General features: G+C 47.3%; 20 non-coding genes across 20 annotated transcripts; all 20 read right to left on the bottom strand.

Annotated features, from left to right (window-relative positions):
• Positions 1 to 3,135: 3,135 nt before the first annotated feature.
• Positions 3,136 to 3,246, bottom strand: trnal-caa. Its single transcript has 2 exons — positions 3,209 to 3,246; positions 3,136 to 3,181 (listed from the first exon to the last, which is right to left on the bottom strand). It is a non-coding gene; the product is annotated as a tRNA-Leu (tRNA).
• Positions 3,247 to 3,711: 465 nt separating this feature from the next.
• trnak-cuu lies at positions 3,712 to 3,784 on the bottom strand. Its single transcript has one exon. It is a non-coding gene; the product is annotated as a tRNA-Lys (tRNA).
• Positions 3,785 to 5,310: 1,526 nt separating this feature from the next.
• trnak-cuu lies at positions 5,311 to 5,383 on the bottom strand. The gene has a single exon. It is a non-coding gene; the product is annotated as a tRNA-Lys (tRNA).
• Positions 5,384 to 6,335: 952 nt separating this feature from the next.
• trnal-caa lies at positions 6,336 to 6,446 on the bottom strand. Its single transcript has 2 exons — positions 6,409 to 6,446; positions 6,336 to 6,381 (listed from the first exon to the last, which is right to left on the bottom strand). It is a non-coding gene; the product is annotated as a tRNA-Leu (tRNA).
• Positions 6,447 to 6,910: 464 nt separating this feature from the next.
• On the bottom strand, positions 6,911 to 6,983 carry trnak-cuu. Its single transcript has one exon. It is a non-coding gene; the product is annotated as a tRNA-Lys (tRNA).
• A 949-nt stretch (positions 6,984 to 7,932) lies between these two features.
• Positions 7,933 to 8,043, bottom strand: trnal-caa. The gene is made up of 2 exons: positions 8,006 to 8,043; positions 7,933 to 7,978 (listed from the first exon to the last, which is right to left on the bottom strand). It is a non-coding gene; the product is annotated as a tRNA-Leu (tRNA).
• Positions 8,044 to 8,510: 467 nt separating this feature from the next.
• Positions 8,511 to 8,583, bottom strand: trnak-cuu. Its single transcript has one exon. It is a non-coding gene; the product is annotated as a tRNA-Lys (tRNA).
• A 948-nt stretch (positions 8,584 to 9,531) lies between these two features.
• trnal-caa lies at positions 9,532 to 9,641 on the bottom strand. The gene is made up of 2 exons: positions 9,604 to 9,641; positions 9,532 to 9,576 (listed from the first exon to the last, which is right to left on the bottom strand). It is a non-coding gene; the product is annotated as a tRNA-Leu (tRNA).
• A 462-nt stretch (positions 9,642 to 10,103) lies between these two features.
• On the bottom strand, positions 10,104 to 10,176 carry trnak-cuu. The gene has a single exon. It is a non-coding gene; the product is annotated as a tRNA-Lys (tRNA).
• A 944-nt stretch (positions 10,177 to 11,120) lies between these two features.
• trnal-caa lies at positions 11,121 to 11,231 on the bottom strand. Its single transcript has 2 exons — positions 11,194 to 11,231; positions 11,121 to 11,166 (listed from the first exon to the last, which is right to left on the bottom strand). It is a non-coding gene; the product is annotated as a tRNA-Leu (tRNA).
• Positions 11,232 to 11,694: 463 nt separating this feature from the next.
• On the bottom strand, positions 11,695 to 11,767 carry trnak-cuu. Its single transcript has one exon. It is a non-coding gene; the product is annotated as a tRNA-Lys (tRNA).
• Positions 11,768 to 12,712: 945 nt separating this feature from the next.
• On the bottom strand, positions 12,713 to 12,821 carry trnal-caa. Its single transcript has 2 exons — positions 12,784 to 12,821; positions 12,713 to 12,756 (listed from the first exon to the last, which is right to left on the bottom strand). It is a non-coding gene; the product is annotated as a tRNA-Leu (tRNA).
• A 463-nt stretch (positions 12,822 to 13,284) lies between these two features.
• On the bottom strand, positions 13,285 to 13,357 carry trnak-cuu. The gene has a single exon. It is a non-coding gene; the product is annotated as a tRNA-Lys (tRNA).
• Positions 13,358 to 14,303: 946 nt separating this feature from the next.
• Positions 14,304 to 14,414, bottom strand: trnal-caa. Its single transcript has 2 exons — positions 14,377 to 14,414; positions 14,304 to 14,349 (listed from the first exon to the last, which is right to left on the bottom strand). It is a non-coding gene; the product is annotated as a tRNA-Leu (tRNA).
• A 464-nt stretch (positions 14,415 to 14,878) lies between these two features.
• trnak-cuu lies at positions 14,879 to 14,952 on the bottom strand. Its single transcript has one exon. It is a non-coding gene; the product is annotated as a tRNA-Lys (tRNA).
• A 950-nt stretch (positions 14,953 to 15,902) lies between these two features.
• Positions 15,903 to 16,013, bottom strand: trnal-caa. Its single transcript has 2 exons — positions 15,976 to 16,013; positions 15,903 to 15,948 (listed from the first exon to the last, which is right to left on the bottom strand). It is a non-coding gene; the product is annotated as a tRNA-Leu (tRNA).
• A 466-nt stretch (positions 16,014 to 16,479) lies between these two features.
• trnak-cuu lies at positions 16,480 to 16,552 on the bottom strand. The gene has a single exon. It is a non-coding gene; the product is annotated as a tRNA-Lys (tRNA).
• Positions 16,553 to 17,495: 943 nt separating this feature from the next.
• Positions 17,496 to 17,606, bottom strand: trnal-caa. Its single transcript has 2 exons — positions 17,569 to 17,606; positions 17,496 to 17,541 (listed from the first exon to the last, which is right to left on the bottom strand). It is a non-coding gene; the product is annotated as a tRNA-Leu (tRNA).
• Positions 17,607 to 18,070: 464 nt separating this feature from the next.
• trnak-cuu lies at positions 18,071 to 18,143 on the bottom strand. Its single transcript has one exon. It is a non-coding gene; the product is annotated as a tRNA-Lys (tRNA).
• Positions 18,144 to 19,088: 945 nt separating this feature from the next.
• Positions 19,089 to 19,199, bottom strand: trnal-caa. The gene is made up of 2 exons: positions 19,162 to 19,199; positions 19,089 to 19,134 (listed from the first exon to the last, which is right to left on the bottom strand). It is a non-coding gene; the product is annotated as a tRNA-Leu (tRNA).
• Between the last annotated feature and the right edge of the window lie 29 nt (positions 19,200 to 19,228).

The following is a 19,228-nucleotide window of genomic DNA, read 5'->3' on the forward strand; positions in this document are numbered from 1 at the left end:
AAGAGACTGAGATTGCACTGAGAAATCGAAGGCATGCCCCAATGAATCTCCACAAGATGCTTAACGGGGCACAGAGAGATTCTTGCTGCTTGTAAAGCAGAGATCAATATGAGAGAGAAAAAAAATCCTTGGGCAACAGAGAGTCAGTGGTTTTGTTGTAGGCTCGTGCTGAAAGTCACTCCTAGGTCAACTTTCATTATGAGAGGTCAAGGCGGCTTGATTCTGACACTGTTGATTTTTGGGGTTTTTTGGGGTTTTTTAGAATTTGTACATTATAGAAAGGAATTAAAATGTATTTATTTAGAAATTTTTCCACAGTCCATGATACAGTAGCAGTAATAGTGCCACAGTCATAGTGTCACAATCCTATACATCACAGCACTGACAACACTGTTATGTTAATGTGACACTAATAGCTTTGACAAAATCACAAAATTTTGATGGGCCAGAAATGGGAAACCCTCTTTTTGATGTGATGGCATCAGGGCAGGCAAGACAAGCAGTGCTTGTCCAGGTTAATCAATTAAAACCAAAGTTAAAGCAATGCCTGTCCATTTATCTTTTTTATAATTTAAATATTTATTAGATTTTGCATTTTATAACAACAAAAACAAAAATACAACAACAAAGAACAAGAAAAAAACAAAACAAAACAAAACCAAAAAAATAAAACAGTGAGGTTTTAACGTGTGTTGCATTAAGCTGGAACGTCCAAGTCAGGTAGACAAATAGGTGCAAAAACTGTCCCATTGTTCCACCGAAGCTTCATCGGGAAAGCCACAACTTTTACCCCGGCAAGGTTATGGTAGAAATATGTCTACCAAGTTTATTAATGCAAAATCCTTGAGTAAAGGGTCACTGAAGGTCTGTGTTGAGGCATCTACTCCAGCAGTGTGGAGAGTTTGTGGCAGGACCACATAGCGGGGGCTTCTCTGAGCCCCCAGGACCCTGGCCCAGATGTTGCAGCAAACTAAAAGCTGTAAGGCTAGCAAAGTAACAACAGACCAACACCTAGAAACACTGTGAGAATGACTAGGGGCACAGAAGAAGAAATACCTAGTCACTAAGTTAAAGTCGCAGCACCCAACATGGGAGTTACAGACCAACTTTGTAGTTTGCTAAAAGTCAGTGTTGTAAGCTGCTGCATCCAATTATGATAAGCCACTCTAGTACAGTCTTTAAATATTCAAAACAGTTTTTTTGTCCTGGTATGTTAAAACTGTAATTACACTCTGTGGCCAATTTATTAGGCACATCTTTACAATATCTTTTATTCAAATTTCTAATCAGTCAGTCACATAGCACATATGCAGAGCCCCACTCATTTGTATACCCTTTCTTAAATTTAGAAGAAATAAATTGGAGGCTAACTAGGCAACTGGGTAGCTTTGCTAGAGTGTTGCAGCAATTGGTGCGGTTATACCCGCATGCACGGTTACCCATGTGTCAGAAAAGGTCAAATGTCAGACTGGCTGACCTGTATCTAAATCATGTGACAAATTTCATAGTAAGGATGCATCATAGGCTGACATCTATTTTTTTTAATGCCATGCGATCTACCCACGCTAACTTTGCGATCGACCAGTAGATTGCGATTGACGTATTGGGCACCCCTGATGTGGTGTATATATTATATTAGAAATATGTTCGTTATTATAACTGCAGATTATATCAGTAAGGAAGCTAATTAAATATTGACCGATAACTTATAGCAAAGGGATGGGATTAAATAAGTGTGTACTTCTTCCCACTCCTTTTCGATATGTAACTGAATCAGAAATGGTGAAGCATTTTGAAATGTATTAGTTTTATTTCGTATAACATTTTTTCTCTTCTTTTCTTTGCTAAATAAACTTTGTATATTTGTATAAGAAAATAAAGTGCATTCTTATTATAAAGGTCAGTTCGAGGACTTATATTATGAATTAGGTGAAGGTTATGCAGATGAAAACAATAATAATCTAAAACAACGAAGCCTTCATAATGTACTTTTCAAAGATGAAAAGTAAGCAAACACCCAACACCTTTCAGTTATCAATTTGCTTTACTGTCACTTTAACTTGTGACAGCTTCATGTGATGTTTAACAGGTTTTTCAATTTCAATTTCAGCATTTCTTAAAAGTACTCTCTTTGGATATTCTGAGCTATTTTTATCTGATACATATAGCTATAATACATATGTGGAGATGTATGAAATAAGCAGAATGCATATGAATACCAAGGCATATGAATAAAGTACCACTGTGGTACTGAAGAGCAACTTGGAGTGACCCGGCCTGGTAATAACTTAACTGCAGTTGGTACTCCAAACACCTCAAGTACAAGACAACACAACACATATAGCGTCTCAGCTGTTCCTAGAACTGTGCTCTTCTGGACAGAGATCTCGGATGTTGTTCCTGGGCAATAGGGTCTCATCCCAACGGGCAACATTCCGATGATTGTGACAAGTCATCACTATTTTATGTCTATGTGAAGACGTGGGGATTTTAAGCGTTGGGAATGACAGTGGGCCTCTGAAAATGAGAGAGGGTTGGAACGAATCTATACATGTGCTCTACGTGTGAAATGAAAATAATAAACCTCAAAAAGCATTATGTACATTAAATCTGTATACTTTCAGATCCTGAGTGGGTTTGGAATACACTATGTGATGGCCACAACATGAAGCTATTTTATTGTTGATTTATCACTAATACCTTGATGTGATTGTGTTGGACTGGATGGCTTGAGCTTCTGCTCTAAGCGTCTCTTATGGCCACAAGTGAGGTTATATTGGACTATATTGAGAACCCAGACTGTATTATGAGGACGTGAAAGAGTACCTTTTGCGTAACTATGAGACGCCTTGGACCATGACAAATCGTCAGTATGTTACGTGTTGGGAATGATGATGCTCTAGTATCCTATACATAGTAGATTTTAAGACTTTCCAGATGTATTTTTGAAATAAGAAAAAGAAGAAAGAGGAGACGAAGGTGCTTGATAGAAACACGATAGCTAAAGTTCCTGTAAAGTGCAAAGCTCATTTCACAGCAAGCCTACAGCTACCTCAACAACCCGCAGTTTGTTGAGTTTAACACACAAAGCTTCACGAAGTTCTTGAAAACAGATTTTTAAATAAGGAAAGCAGATGTCAGGAGTGGGATTTGAACCCACGCCTCCATTTGGAGACCAGAAGTCCCTTTTGTCTGGAAGGAGCCCATCCTTGAGTCTGGCGCCTTAGACCACTCGGCCATCCTGACGAGTTGACCGACCACCTCTTCAAAGTCATCCTGGATGTTCAATTGTCCGAACCACCTCAGCAGGCTGCTTTCGATGTGGAGGACTTGCAGCTGTAATCTGAGTTCCTCCTGAAATACTAAGCTTGTCATCCAATCTCCGAGGCCGAGCACTGCCACCCGACGGAGAAAACTGATTGCCGCCGCTTATATCTGTGAGCTCATGCTTTCATTCACTACCCACAGTTTGTGACTGTAGGTGAGGGTAGGGATGCAGGTAAACCCTAGAGTGTTGCTTTTTGCTCAGCTCTCTTGAAATTTCGTCCAGAATCATCAAATGAAATGGTGGCAAAGTGGACTTGTGAAGACACGACAGTGTAACTTTGGTTTCTGTTACCATACTTTCATCTTCCTTTGCGCAACACGGCATTTGCTGTTCTCTATACGCACTTATTTTCTCTCTTGCGGGCAGTTGTACAAAAGTCCCCTCGCCCAACGTGGGGCTCGAACCCACGACCCTGAGATTAAGAGTCTCATGCTCTCCCGACTGAGCTAGCTGGGCTTCTTCAGAAGCAAGTCTTTGAGATGGACACACGTTCTTATTTCTGGGGAGGTTGACTAGGATTTCAAGAGGAAGCAAAGAAAGCACAGACTACTTTCAAGTTTTTCTATCATCCATTCAAGCTCTTATGTCCTTGTATGCATGCCACACCACGGGGCATGCTCCGGTTGAGACGACTGAATGTCTCCCGGGGAATCTTCTCCCCAGATCTGGACCAGGGCATCGCTGAGCTCCTGGACAGTCTGAGTTCCAACCTGGCGGTGTCAGATGGACCAAAGCTAAATGTCCCAGGGTGTTGTATTGAAGTTTGGTCAAGTAGGCCAATATAGGGTTGGGGGTGGGGAGTGTCGGCCAACGGTATCAGTTCCCACGCAAACTGCCTGCATACTCTTGTCGGATGAGGCCGGGCAGCAGGAAGAAAGCCAAGAGCCATTGCACCAGCGTAGGGTCTGACAGTGGGTCAGAGAATTTCATCCCCATACCTAATGGCACTCATTGTGCCGTTGCCTTGCCTGTAGAGGCCTGTGCATACCTCAGTGCATGTGCCTCTCCAGACCATCACTGACCCACCAGCAAAGCGCTCATAATCAAGGATGTTACATTGAGCATAAAGTTCCCCACGACTTCTCGGGAAGCTTTCACATCTGTTATATGTTCTCAGGGTAAACCTGCTGTCCTCTGTGAAAAGCACAGGGTGCCAGTGGTGGAGGTGGCAGTTCTGGTATTCCATGACAAATGCCAGATACAAGCGGGATTTCAATTCAGGCGTCCACTTAGAAAGCAGAGCTCTGTCATGTTAATGAAAGCTCTTCACTACAAAAGTTCCTGTAACCTGCAAAGCTCATTTCACAGCAAGCCTACAGCTACCTCAACAACCCGCAGTTTGTTGAGTTTAACACACAAAGGTTCACGAAGTTCTTGAAAACAGATTTTTAAATAAGGAAAGCAGATGTCAGGGTGGGATTTGAACCCACGCCTCCATTTGGAGACCAGAAGTCCCTTTTGTCTGGAAGGAGCCCATCCTTGAGTCTGGCGCCTTAGACCACTCTCGCCATCCTGACGAGTTGACCGACCACCTCTTCAAAGTCATCCTGGATGTTCAATTGTCCGAACCACCTCAGCAGGCTGCTTTCGATGTGGAGGACTTGCAGCTGTAATCTGAGTTCCTCCTGAAATACTAAGCTTGTCATCCAATCTCCGAGGCCGAGCACTGCCACCCGACGGAGAAAACTGATTGCCGCCGCTTATATCTGTGAGCTCATGCTTTCATTCACTACCCACAGTTTGTGACTGTAGGTGAGGGTAGGGATGCAGGTAAACCTAGAGTGTTGCTTTTTTGCTCAGCTCTCTTGAAATTTCGTCCAGAATCATCAAATGAAATGGTGGCAAAGTGGACTTGTGAAGACACGACAGTGTAACTTTGGTTTCTGTTACCATACTTTCATCTTCCTTTGCGCAACACGGCATTTGCTGTTCTCTATACGCACTTATTTTCTCTCTTGCGGGCAGTTGCACAAAAGTCCCCTCGCCCAACGTGGGGCTCGAACCCACGACCCTGAGATTAAGAGTCTCATGCTCTCCCAACTGAGCTAGCTGGGCTTCTTCAGAAGCAAGTCTTTGAGATGGACACACGTTCTTATTTCTGGGGGAGGTTGACTAGGATTTCAAGAGGAAGCAAAGAAAGCACAGACTACTTTCAAGTTTTTCTATCATCCATTCAAGCTCTTATGTCCTTGTATGCATGCCACACCACGGGGCATGCTCCGGTTGAGACGACTGAATGTCTCCCGGGGAATCTTCTCCCCAGATCTGGACCAGGGCATCGCTGAGCTCCTGGACAGTCTGAGTTCCAACCTGGCGGTGTCAGATGGACCAAAGCTAAATGTCCCAGGGGTGTTGTATTGAATTTGGGTCAAGTAGGCCAATATAGGGTTGGGGGGTGGGGAGTGTCGGCCAACGGTATCAGTTCCCACGCAAACTGCCTGCATACTCTTGTCGGATGAGGCCGGGCAGCAGGAAGAAAGCCAGGAGCCATTGCACCAGCGTAGGGTCTGACAGTGGGTCAGAGAATTTCATCCCCATACCTAATGGCACTCATTGTGCCGTTGCCTTGCCTGTAGAGGCCTGTGCATACCTCAGTGCATGTGCCTCTCCAGACCATCACTGACCCACCAGCAAAGCGCTCATAATCAAGGATGTTACATTGAGCATAAAGTTCCCACGACTTCTCGGGAAGCTTTCACATCTGTTATATGTTCTCAGGGTAAACCTGCTGTCCTCTGTGAAAAGCACAGGGTGCCAGTGGTGGAGGTGGCAGTTCTGGTATTCCATGACAAATGCCAGATACAAGCGGGATTTCAATTCAGGCGTCCACTTAGAAAGCAGAGCTCTGTCATGTTAATGAAAGCTCTTCACTACAAAAGTTCCTGTAACCTGCAAAGCTCATTTCACAGCAAGCCTACAGCTACCTCAACAACGCACAGTTTGTTGAGTTTAGCACACAAAGGTTCACGAAGTTCTTGAAAACAGATTTTTAAATAAGGGAAGCAGATGTCAGGAGTGGGATTTGAACCCACGCCTCCATTTGGAGACCAGAAGTCCCTTTTGTCTGGAAGGAGCCCATCCTTGAGTCTGGCGCCTTAGACCACTCGGCCATCCTGACGAGTTGACCGACCACCTCTTCAAAGTCATCCTGGATGTTCAATTGTCCGAACCACCTCAGCAGGCTGCTTTCGATGTGGAGGACTTGCAGCTGTAATCTGAGTTCCTCCTGAAATACTAAGCTTGTCATCCAATCTCCGAGGCCGAGCACTGCCACCCGACGGAGAAAACTGATTGCCGCCGCTTATATCTGTGAGCTCATGCTTTCATTCACTACCCACAGTTTGTGACTGTAGGTGAGGGTAGGGATGCAGGTAAACCTAGAGTGTTGCTTTTTTGCTCAGCTCTCTTGAAATTTCGTCAAGAATCATCAAATGAAATGGTGGCAAATGGACTTGTGAAGACACGACAGTGTAACTTTGGTTTCTGTTACCATACTTTCATCTTCCTTTGCGCAACACGGCATTTGCTGTTCTCGATACGCACTTATTTTCTCTCTTGCGGGCAGTTGCACAAAAGTCCCCTCGCCCAACGTGGGGCTCGAACCCACGACCCTGAGATTAAGAGTCTCATACTCTCCCGACTGAGCTAGCTGGGCTTCTTCAGAAGCAAGTCTTTGAGATGGACACACGTTCTTATTTCTGGGGGAGGTTGACTAGGATTTCAAGAGGAAGCAAAGAAAGCACAGACTACTTTCAAGTTTTTCTATCATCCATTCAAGCTCTTATGTCCTTGTATGCATGCCACACCACGGGCATGCTCCGGTTGAGACGACTGAATGTCTCCGGGAATCTTCTCCCAGATCTGGACCAGGGCATCGCTGAGCTCCTGGACAGTCTGAGTTCCAACCTGGCGGTGTCAGATGGACCAAAGCTAAATGTCCCAGGGGTGTTGTATTGAATTTGGGTCAAGTAGGCCAATATAGGGTTGGGGGGTGGGGAGTGTCGGCCAACGGTATCAGTTCCCACGCAAACTGCCTGCATACTCTTGTCGGATGAGGCCGGGCAGCAGGAAGAAAGCCAGGAGCCATTGCACCAGCGTAGGGTCTGACAGTGGGTCAGAGAATTTCATCCCCATACCTAATGGCACTCATTGTGCCGTTGCCTTGCCTGTAGAGGCCTGTGCATACCTCAGTGCATGTGCCTCTCCAGACCATCACTGACCCACCAGCAAAGCGCTCATAATCAAGGATGTTACATTGAGCATAAAGTTCCCCACGACTTCTCGGGAAGCTTTCACATCTGTTATATGTTCTCAGGGTAAACCTGCTGTCCTCTGTGAAAAGCACAGGGTGCCAGTGGTGGAGGTGGCAGTTCTGGTATTCCATGACAAATGCCAGATACAAGCGGGATTTCAATTCAGGCGTCCACTTAGAAAGCAGAGCTCTGTCATGTTAATGAAAGCTCTTCACTACAAAAGTTCCTGTAACCTGCAAAGCTCATTTCACAGCAAGCCTACAGCTACCTCAACAACCCGCAGTTTGTTGAGTTTAACACACAAAGGTTCACGAAGTTCTTGAAAACAGATTTTTAAATAAGGAAAGCAGATGTCAGGAGTGGGATTTGAACCCACGCCTCCATTTGGAGACCAGAAGTCCCTTTTGTCTGGAAGGAGCCCATCCTTGAGTCTGGCGCCTTAGACCACTCGGCCATCCTGACGAGTTGACCGACCACCTCTTCAAAGTCATCCTGGATGTTCAATTGTCCGAACCACCTCAGCAGGCTGCTTTCGATGTGGAGGACTTGCAGCTGTAATCTGAGTTCCTCCTGAAATACTAAGCTTGTCATCCAATCTCCGAGGCCGAGCACTGCCACCCGACGGAGAAAACTGATTGCCGCCGCTTATATCTGTGAGCTCATGCTTTCATTCACTACCCACAGTTTGTGACTGTAGGTGAGGGTAGGGATGCAGGTAAACCTAGAGTGTTGCTTTTTTGCTCAGCTCTCTTGAAATTTCGTCCAGAATCATCAAATGAAATGGTGGCAAAGTGGACTTGTGAAGACACGACAGTGTAACTTTGGTTTCTGTTACCATACTTTCATCTTCCTTTGCTAACAACACGGCATTTGCTGTTCTCTATACGCACTTATTTTCTCTCTTGCGGGCAGTTGCACAAAAGTCCCCTCGCCCAACGTGGGGCTCGAACCCACGACCCTGAGATTAAGAGTCTCATGCTCTCCCGACTGAGCTAGCTGGGCTTCTTCAGAAGCAAGTCTTTGAGATGGACACACGTTCTTATTTCTGGGGGAGGTTGACTAGGATTTCAAGAGGAAGCAAAGAAAGCACAGACTACTTTCAAGTTTTTCTATCATCCATTCAAGCTCTTATGTCCTTGTATGCATGCCACACCACGGGGCATGCTCCGGTTGAGACGACTGAATGTCTCCCGGGAATCTTCTCCCAGATCTGGACCAGGGCATCGCTGAGCTCCTGGACAGTCTGAGTTCCAACCTGGCGGTGTCAGATGGACCAAAGCTAAATGTCCCAGGGTGTTGTATTGAAGTTTGGTCAAGTAGGCCAATATAGGGTTGGGGTGGGGAGTGTCGGCCAACGGTATCAGTTCCCACGCAAACTGCCTGCATACTCTTGTCGGATGAGGCCGGGCAGCAGGAAGAAAGCCAGGAGCCATTGCACCAGCGTAGGGTCTGACAGTGGGTCAGAGAATTTCATCCCCATACCTAATGGCACTCATTGTGCCGTTGCCTTGCCTGTAGAGGCCTGTGCATACCTCAGTGCATGTGCCTCTCCAGACCATCACTGACCCACCAGCAAAGCGCTCATAATCAAGGATGTTACATTGAGCATAAAGTTCCCCACGACTTCTCGGGAAGCTTTCACATCTGTTATATGTTCTCAGGGTAAACCTGCTGTCCTCTGTGAAAAGCACAGGGTGCCAGTGGTGGAGGTGGCAGTTCTGGTATTCCATGACAAATGCCAGATACAAGCGGGATTTCAATTCAGGCGTCCACTTAGAAAGCAGAGCTCTGTCATGTTAATGAAAGCTCTTCACTACAAAAGTTCCTGTAACCTGCAAAGCTCATTTCACAGCAAGCCTACAGCTACCTCAACAACCCGCAGTTTGTTGAGTTTAACACACAAAGGTTCACGAAGTTCTTGAAAACAGATTTTTAAATAAGGAAAGCAGATGTCAGGGTGGGATTTGAACCCACGCCTCCATTTGGAGACCAGAAGTCCCTTTTGTCTGGAAGGAGCCCATCCTTGAGTCTGGCGCCTTAGACCACTCGGCCATCCTGACGAGTTGACCGACCACCTCTTCAAAGTCATCCTGGATGTTCAATTGTCCGAACCACCTCAGCAGGCTGCTTTCGATGTGGAGGACTTGCAGCTGTAATCTGAGTTCCTCCTGAAATACTAAGCTTGTCATCCAATCTCCGAGGCGAGCACTGCCACCCGACGGAGAAAACTGATTGCCGCCGCTTATATCTGTGAGCTCATGCTTTCATTCACTACCCACAGTTTGTGACTGTAGGTGAGGGTAGGGATGCAGGTAAACCTAGAGTGTTGCTTTTTGCTCAGCTCTCTTGAAATTTCGTCCAGAATCATCAAATGAAATGGTGGCAAAGTGGACTTGTGAAGACACGACAGTGTAACTTTGGTTTCTGTTACCATACTTTCATCTTCCTTTGCGCAACACGGCATTTGCTGTTCTCTATACGCACTTATTTTCTCTCTTGCGGGCAGTTGCACAAAAGTCCCTCGCCCAACGTGGGGCTTGAACCCACGACCCTGAGATTAAGAGTCTCATGCTCTCCCGACTGAGCTAGCTGGGCTTCTTCAGAAGCAAGTCTTTGAGATGGACACACGTTCTTATTTCTGGGGAGGTTGACTAGGATTTCAAGAGGAAGCAAAGAAAGCACAGACTACTTTCAAGTTTTCTATCATCCATTCAAGCTCTTATGTCCTTGTATGCATGCCACACCACGGGCATGCTCCGGTTGAGACGACTGAATGTCTCCCGGGAATCTTCTCCCAGATCTGGACCAGGGCATCGCTGAGCTCCTGGACAGTCTGAGTTCCAACCTGGCGGTGTCAGATGGACCAAAGCTAAATGTCCCAGGGTTGTTGTATTGAAGTTTGGGTCAAGTAGGCCAATATAGGGTTGGGGGTGGGAGTGTCGGCCAACGGTATCAGTTCCCACGCAAACTGCCTGCATACTCTTGTCGGATGAGGCCGGGCAGCAGGAAGAAAGCCAGGAGCCATTGCACCAGCGTAGGGTCTGACAGTGGGTCAGAGAATTTCATCCCCATACCTAATGGCACTCATTGTGCCGTTGCCTTGCCTGTAGAGGCCTGTGCATACCTCAGTGCATGTGCCTCTCCAGACCATCACTGACCCACCAGCAAAGCGCTCATAATCAAGGATGTTACATTGAGCATAAAGTTCCCACGACTCTCGGGAAGCTTTCACATCTGTTATATGTTCTCAGGGTAAACCTGCTGTCCTCTGTGAAAAGCACAGGGTGCCAGTGGTGGAGGTGGCAGTTCTGGTATTCCATGACAAATACCAGATACAAGCGGGATTTCAATTCAGGCTTCCACTTAGAAAGCAGAGCTCTGTCATGTTAATGAAAGCTCTTCACTACAAAAGTTCCTGTAACCTGCAAAGCTCATTTCACAGCAAGCCTACAGCTACCTCAACAACCCGCAGTTTGTTGAGTTTAACACCAAAGCTTCACGAAGTTCTTGAAAACAGATTTTTAAATAAGGAAAGCAGATGTCAGGAGTGGGATTTGAACCCACGCCTCCATTTGGAGACCAGAAGTCCCTTTTGTCTGGAAGGAGCCCATCCTTGAGTCTGGCGCCTTAGACCACTCGGCCATCCTGACGAGTTGACCGACCACCTCTTCAAAGTCATCCTGGATGTTCAATTGTCCGAACCACCTCAGCAGGCTGCTTTCGATGTGGAGGACTTGCAGCTGTAATCTGAGTTCCTCCTGAAATACTAAGCTTGTCATCCAATCTCCGAGGCCGAGCACTGCCACCCGACGGAGAAAACTGATTGCCGCCGCTTATATCTGTGAGCTCATGCTTTCATTCACTACCCACAGTTTGTGACTGTAGGTGAGGGTAGGGATGCAGGTAAACCTAGAGTGTTGCTTTTTGCTCAGCTCTCTTGAAATTTCGTCCAGAATCATCAAATGAAATGGTGGCAAAGTGGACTTGTGAAGACACGACAGTGTAACTTTGGTTTCTGTTACCATACTTTCATCTTCCTTTGCGCAACACGGCATTTGCTGTTCTCTATACGCACTTATTTTCTCTCTTGCGGGCAGTTGCACAAAAGTCCCTCGCCCAGCGTGGGGCTCGAACCCACGACCCTGAGATTAAGAGTCTCATGCTCTCCCGACTGAGCTAGCTGGGCTTCTTCAGAAGCAAGTCTTTGAGATGGACACACGTTCTTATTTCTGGGGAGGTTGACTAGGATTTCAAGAGGAAGCAAAAAAGCACAGACTACTTTCAAGTTTTTCTATCATCCATTCAAGCTCTTATGTCCTTGTATGCATGCCACACCACGGGCATGCTCGGTTGAGACGACTGAATGTCTCCCGGGAATCTTCTCCCAGATCTGGACCAGGGCATCGCTGAGCTCCTGGACAGTCTGAGTTCCAACCTGGCGGTGTCAGATGGACCAAAGCTAAATGTCCCAGGGTTGTTGTATTGAATTTGGTCAAGTAGGCCAATATAGGGTTGGGGGTGGGAGTGTCGGCCAACGGTATCAAGTTCCCACGCAAACTGCCTGCATACTCTTGTCGGATGAGGCCGGGCAGCAGAAAGAAAGCCAGGAGCCATTGCACCAGCGTAGGGTCTGACAGTGGGTCAGAGAATTTCATCCCCATACCTAATGGCACTCATTGTGCCGTTGCCTTGCCTGTAGAGGCCTGTGCATACCTCAGTGCATGTGCCTCTCCAGACCATCACTGACCCACCAGCAAAGCGCTCATAATCAAGGATGTTACATTGAGCATAAAGTTCCCCACGACTTCTCGGGAAGCTTTCACATCTGTTATATGTTCTCAGGGTAAACCTGCTGTCCTCTGTGAAAAGCACAGGGTGCCAGTGGTGGAGGTGGCAGTTCTGGTATTCCATGACAAATGCCAGATACAAGCGGGATTTCAATTCAGGCTTCCACTTAGAAAGCAGAGCTCTGTCATGTTAATGAAAGCTCTTCACTACAAAAGTTCCTGTAACCTGCAAAGCTCATTTCACAGCAAGCCTACAGCTACCTCAACAACCCGCAGTTTGTTGAGTTTAACACACAAAGGTTCACGAAGTTCTTGAAAACAGATTTTTAAATAAGGAAAGCAGATGTCAGGGTGGGATTTGAACCCACGCCCCATTTGGAGACCAGAAGTCCCTTTTGTCTGGAAGGAGCCCATCCTTGAGTCTGGCGCCTTAGACCACTCGGCCATCCTGACGAGTTGACCGACCACCTCTTCAAAGTCATCCTGGATGTTCAATTGTCCGAACCACCTCAGCAGGCTGCTTTCGATGTGGAGGACTTGCAGCTGTAATCTGAGTTCCTCCTGAAATACTAAGCTTGTCATCCAATCTCCGAGGCCGAGCACTGCCACCCGACGGAGAAAACTGATTGCCGCCGCTTATATCTGTGAGCTCATGCTTTCATTCACTACCCACAGTTTGTGACTGTAGGTGAGGGTAGGGATGCAGGTAAACCTAGAGTGTTGCTTTTTGCTCAGCTCTCTTGAAATTTCGTCCAGAATCATCAAATGAAATGGTGGCAAAGTGGACTTGTGAAGACACGACAGTGTAACTTTGGTTTCTGTTACCATACTTTCATCTTCCTTTGCGCAACACGGCATTTGCTGTTCTCTATACGCACTTATTTTCTCTCTTGCAGGCAGTTGCACAAAGTCCCCTCGCCCAACGTGGGGCTCGAACCCCCGACCCTGAGATTAAGAGTCTCATGCTCTCCCGACTGAGCTAGCTGGGCTTCTTCAGAAGCAAGTCTTTGAGATGGACACACGTTCTTATTTCTGGGGAGGTTGACTAGGATTTCAAGAGGAAGCAAAAAAGCACAGACTACTTTCAAGTTTTTCTATCATCCATTCAAGCTCTTATGTCCTTGTATGCATGCCACACCACGGGGCATGCTCGGTTGAGACGACTGAATGTCTCCCGGGAATCTTCTCCCAGATCTGGACCAGGGCATCGCTGAGCTCCTGGACAGTCTGAGTTCCAACCTGGCGGTGTCAGATGGACCAAAGCTAAATGTCCCAGGGGTGTTGTATTGAATTTGGGTCAAGTAGGCCAATATAGGGTTGGGGGTGGGAGTGTCGGCCAGCGGTATCAGTTCCCACGCAAACTGCCTGCATACTCTTGTCGGATGAGGCCGGGCAGCAGGAAGAAAGCCAGGAGCCATTGCACCAGCGTAGGGTCTGACAGTGGGTCAGAGAATTTCATCCCCATACCTAATGGCACTCATTGTGCCGTTGCCTTGCCTGTAGAGGCCTGTGCATACCTCAGTGCATGTGCCTCTCCAGACCATCACTGACCCACCAGCAAAGCGCTCATAATCAAGGATGTTACATTGAGCATAAAGTTCCCCACGACTTCTCGGGAAGCTTTCACATCTGTTATATGTTCTCAGGGTAAACCTGCTGTCCTCTGTGAAAAGCACAGGGTGCCAGTGGTGGAGGTGGCAGTTCTGGTATTCCATGACAAACGCCAGATACAAGCGGGATTTCAATTCAGGCGTCCACTTAGAAAGCAGAGCTCTGTCATGTTAATGAAAGCTCTTCACTACAAAAGTTCCTGTAACCTGCAAAGCTCATTTCACAGCAAGCCTACAGCTACCTCAACAACGCACAGTTTGTTGAGTTTAGCACACAAAGCTTCACGAAGTTCTTGAAAACAGATTTTTAAATAAGGGAGGCAGATGTCAGGAGTGGGATTTGAACCCACGCCTCCATTTGGAGACCAGAAGTCCCTTTTGTCTGGAAGGAGCCCATCCTTGAGTCTGGCGCCTTAGACCACTCGGCCATCCTGACGAGTTGACCGACCACCTCTTCAAAGTCATCCTGGATGTTCAATTGTCCGAACCACCTCAGCAGGCTGCTTTCGATGTGGAGGACTTGCAGCTGTAATCTGAGTTCCTCCTGAAATACTAAGCTTGTCATCCAATCTCCGAGGCCGAGCACTGCCACCCGACGGAGAAAACTGATTGCCGCCGCTTATATCTGTGAGCTCATGCTTTCATTCACTACCCACAGTTTGTGACTGTAGGTGAGGGTAGGGATGCAGGTAAACCTAGAGTGTTGCTTTTTTGCTCAGCTCTCTTGAAATTTCGTCCAGAATCATCAAATGAAATGGTGGCAAAGTGGACTTGTGAAGACACGACAGTGTAACTTTGGTTTCTGTTACCATACTTTCATCTTCCTTTGCGCAACACGGCATTTGCTGTTCTCTATACGCACTTATTTTCTCTCTTGCAGGCAGTTGCACAAAAGTCCCTCACCCAAGCGTGGGGCTCGAACCCACGACCCTGAGATTAAGAGTCTCATGCTCTCCCGACTGAGCTAGCTGGGCTTCTTCAGAAGCAAGTCTTTGAGATGGACACACGTTCTTATTTCTGGGGAGGTTGACTAGGATTTCAAGAGGAAGCAAAGAAAGCACAGACTACTTTCAAGTTTTCTATCATCCATTCAAGCTCTTATGTCCTTGTATGCATGCCACACCACGGGCATGCTCCGGTTGAGACGACTGAATGTCTCCCGGGGAATCTTCTCCCCAGATCTGGACCAGGGCATCGCTGAGCTCCTGGACAGTCTGAGTTCCAACCTGGCGGTGTCAGATGGACCAAAGCTAAATGTCCCAGGGTTGTTGTATTGAAGTTTGGTCAAGTAGGCCAATATAGGGTTGGGGGGTGGGGAGTGTCGGCCAACGGTATCAGTTCCCACGCAAACTGCCTGCATACTCTTGTCGGATGAGGCCGGGCAGCAGAAAGAAAGCCAGGAGCCATTGCACCAGCGTAGGGTCTGACAGGGGGTCAGAGAATTTCATCCCCATACCTAATGGCACTCATTGTGCCGTTGCCTTGCCTGTAGAGGCCTGTGCATACCTCAGTGCATGTGCCTCTCCAGACCATCACTGACCCACCACCAAAGCGCTCATAATCAAGGATGTTACATTGAGCATAAAGTTCCCCACGACTTCTCGGGAAGCTTTCACATCTGTTATATGTTCTCAGGGTAAACCTGCTGTCCTCTGTGAAAAGCACAGGGTGCCAGTGGTGGAGGTGGCAGTTCTGGTATTCCATGACAAATGCCAGATACAAGCGGGATTTCAATTCAGGCGTCCACTTAGAAAGCAGAGCTCTGTCATGTTAATGAAAGCTCTTCACTACAAAAGTTCCTGTAACCTGCAAAGCTCATTTCACAGCAAGCCTACAGCTACCTCAACAACCCGCAGTTTGTTGAGTTTAACACACAAAGGTTCACGAAGTTCTTGAAAACAGATTTTTAAATAAGGAAAGCAGATGTCAGGAGTGGGATTTGAACCCACGCCTCCATTTGGAGACCAGAAGTCCCTTTTGTCTGGAAGGAGCCCATCCTTGAGTCTGGCGCCTTAGACCACTCGGCCATCCTGACGAGTTGACCGACCACCTCTTCAAAGTCATCCTGGATGTTCAATTGTCCGAACCACCTCAGCAGGCTGCTTTCGATGTGGAGGACTTGCAGCTGTAATCTGAGTTCCTCCTGAAATACTAAGCTTGTCATCCAATCTCCGAGGCCGAGCACTGCCACCCCGACGGAGAAAACTGATTGCCGCTGCTTATATCTGTGAGCTCATGCTTTCATTCACTACCCACAGTTTGTGACTGTAGGTGAGGGTAGGGATGCAGGTAAACCTAGAGTGTTGCTTTTTGCTCAGCTCTCTTGAAATTTCGTCCAGAATCATCAAATGAAATGGTGGCAAAGTGGACTTGTGAAGACACGACAGTGTAACTTTGGTTTCTGTTACCATACTTTCATCTTCCTTTGCGCAACACGGCATTTGCTGTTCTCTATACGCACTTATATTTTCTCTCTTGCGGGCAGTTGCACAAAAGTCCCTCGCCCAACGTGGGGCTCGAACCCACGACCCTGAGATTAAGAGTCTCATGCTCTCCCGACTGAGCTAGCTGGGCTTCTTCAGAAGCAAGTCTTTGAGATGGACACACGTTCTTATTTCTGGGGAGGTTGACTAGGATTTCAAGAGGAAGCAGAAAGCACAGACTACTTTCAAGTTTTTCTATCATCCATTCAAGCTCTTATGTCCTTGTATGCATGCCACACCACGGGCATGCTCCGGTTGAGACGACTGAATGTCTCCCGGGAATCTTCTCCCAGATCTGGACCAGGGCATCGCTGAGCTCCTGGACAGTCTGAGTTCCAACCTGGCGGTGTCAGATGGACCAAAGCTAAATGTCCCAGGGTTGTTGTATTGAAGTTTGGTCAAGTAGGCCAATATAGGGTTGGGGGTGGGAGTGTCGGCCAACGGTATCAGTTCCCACGCAAACTGCCTGCATACTCTTGTCGGATGAGGCCGGGCAGCAGAAAGAAAGCCAGGAGCCATTGCACCAGCGTAGGGTCTGACAGGGGTCAGAGAATTTCATCCCCATACCTAATGGCACTCATTGTGCCGTTGCCTTGCCTGTAGAGGCCTGTGCATACCTCAGTGCATGTGCCTCTCCAGACCATCACTGACCCACCACCAAAGCGCTTCATAATCAAGGATGTTACATTGAGCATAAAGTTCCCCGACGACTCGGGAAGCTTTCACATCTGTTATATGTTCTCAGGGTAAACCTGCTGTCCTCTGTGAAAAGCACAGGGTGCCAGTGGTGGAGGTGGCAGTTCTGGTATTCCATGACAAATACCAGATACAAGCGGGATTTCAATTCAGGCTTCCACTTAGAAAGCAGAGCTCTGTCATGTTAATGAAAGCTCTTCACTACAAAAGTTCCTGTAACCTGCAAAGCTCATTTCACAGCAAGCCTACAGCTACCTCAACAACCCGCAGTTTGTTGAGTTTAACACACAAAGCTTCACGAAGTTCTTGAAAACAGATTTTTAAATAAGGAAAGCAGATGTCAGGAGTGGGATTTGAACCCACGCCTCCATTTGGAGACCAGAAGTCCCTTTTGTCTGGAAGGAGCCCATCCTTGAGTCTGGCGCCTTAGACCACTCGGCCATCCTGACGAGTTGACCGACCACCTCTTCAAAGTCATCCTGGATGTTCAATTGTCCGAACCACCTCAGCAGGCTGCTTTCGATGTGGAGGACTTGCAGCTGTAATCTGAGTTCCTCCTGAAATACTAAGCTTGTCATCCAATCTCCGAGGCCGAGCACTGCCACCCGACGGAGAAAACTGATTCCGCCGCTTATATCTGTGAGCTCATGCTTTCATTCACTACCCACAGTTTGTGACTGTAGGTGAGGGTAGGGATGCAGGTAAACCTAGAGTGTTGCTTTTTGCTCAGCTCTCTTGAAATTTCGTCCAGAATCATCAAATGAAATGGTGGCAAAGTGGACTTGTGAAGACACGACAGTGTAACTTTGGTTTCTGTTACCATACTTTCATCTTCCTTTGCGCAACATGGCATTTGCTGTTCTCTACGCACGCACTTATTTTCTCTCTTGCGGGCAGTTGCACAAAAGTCCCTCGCCCAACGTGGGGCTCGAACCCACGACCCTGAGATTAAGAGTCTCATGCTCTCCCGACTGAGCTAGCTGGGCTTCTTCAGAAGCAAGTCTTTGAGATGGACACACGTTCTTATTTCTGGGGAGGTTGACTAGGATTTCAAGAGGAAGCAAAGAAAGCACAGACTACTTTCAAGTTTTTCTATCATCCATTCAAGCTCTTATGTCCTTGTATGCATGCCACACCACGGGCATGCTCCGGTTGAGACGACTGAATGTCTCCCGGGAATCTTCTCCCAGATCTGGACCAGGGCATCGCTGAGCTCCTGGACAGTCTGAGTTCCAACCTGGCGGTGTCAGATGGACCAAAGCTAAATGTCCCAGGGTTGTTGTATTGAAGTTTGGTCAAGTAGGCCAATATAGGGTTGGGGGTGGGAGTGTCGCCAACGGTATCAGTTCCCACGCAAACTGCCTGCATACTCTTGTCGGATGAGGCCGGGCAGCAGAAAGAAAGCCAGGAGCCATTGCACCAGCGTAGGGTCTGACAGGGGTCAGAGAATTTCATCCCCATACCTAATGGCACTCATTGTGCCGTTGCCTTGCCTGTAGAGGCCTGTGCATACCTCAGTGCATGTGCCTCTCCAGACCATCACTGACCCACCAGCAAAGCGCTCATAATCAAGGATGTTACATTGAGCATAAAGTTCCCCACGACTTCTCGGGAAGCTTTCACATCTGTTATATGTTCTCAGGGTAAACCTGCTGTCCTCTGTGAAAAGCACAGGGTGCCAGTGGTGGAGGTGGCAGTTCTGGTATTCCATGACAAATGCCAGATACAAGCGGGATTTCAATTCAGGCGTCCACTTAGAAAGCAGAGCTCTGTCATGTTAATGAAAGCTCTTCACTACAAAAGTTCCTGTAACCTGCAAAGCTCATTTCACAGCAAGCCTACAGCTACCTCAACAACCCGCAGTTTGTTGAGTTTAGCACACAAAGCTTCACGAAGTTCTTGAAAACAGATTTTTAAATAAGGGAAGCAGATGTCAGGAGTGGGATTTGAACCCACGCCTCCATTTGGAGACCAGAAGTCCCTTTTGTCTGGAAGGAGCCCATCCTTGAGTCTGGCGCCTTAGACCACTCGGCCATCCTGACGAGTTGACCGACCACCTCTTCAAAGTCAT

The sequence above is a fragment of the Oreochromis aureus genome, linkage group 22 (assembly GCF_013358895.1).
Source record: "Oreochromis aureus strain Israel breed Guangdong linkage group 22, ZZ_aureus, whole genome shotgun sequence".
Taxonomy (NCBI): domain Eukaryota; kingdom Metazoa; phylum Chordata; class Actinopteri; order Cichliformes; family Cichlidae; genus Oreochromis; species Oreochromis aureus.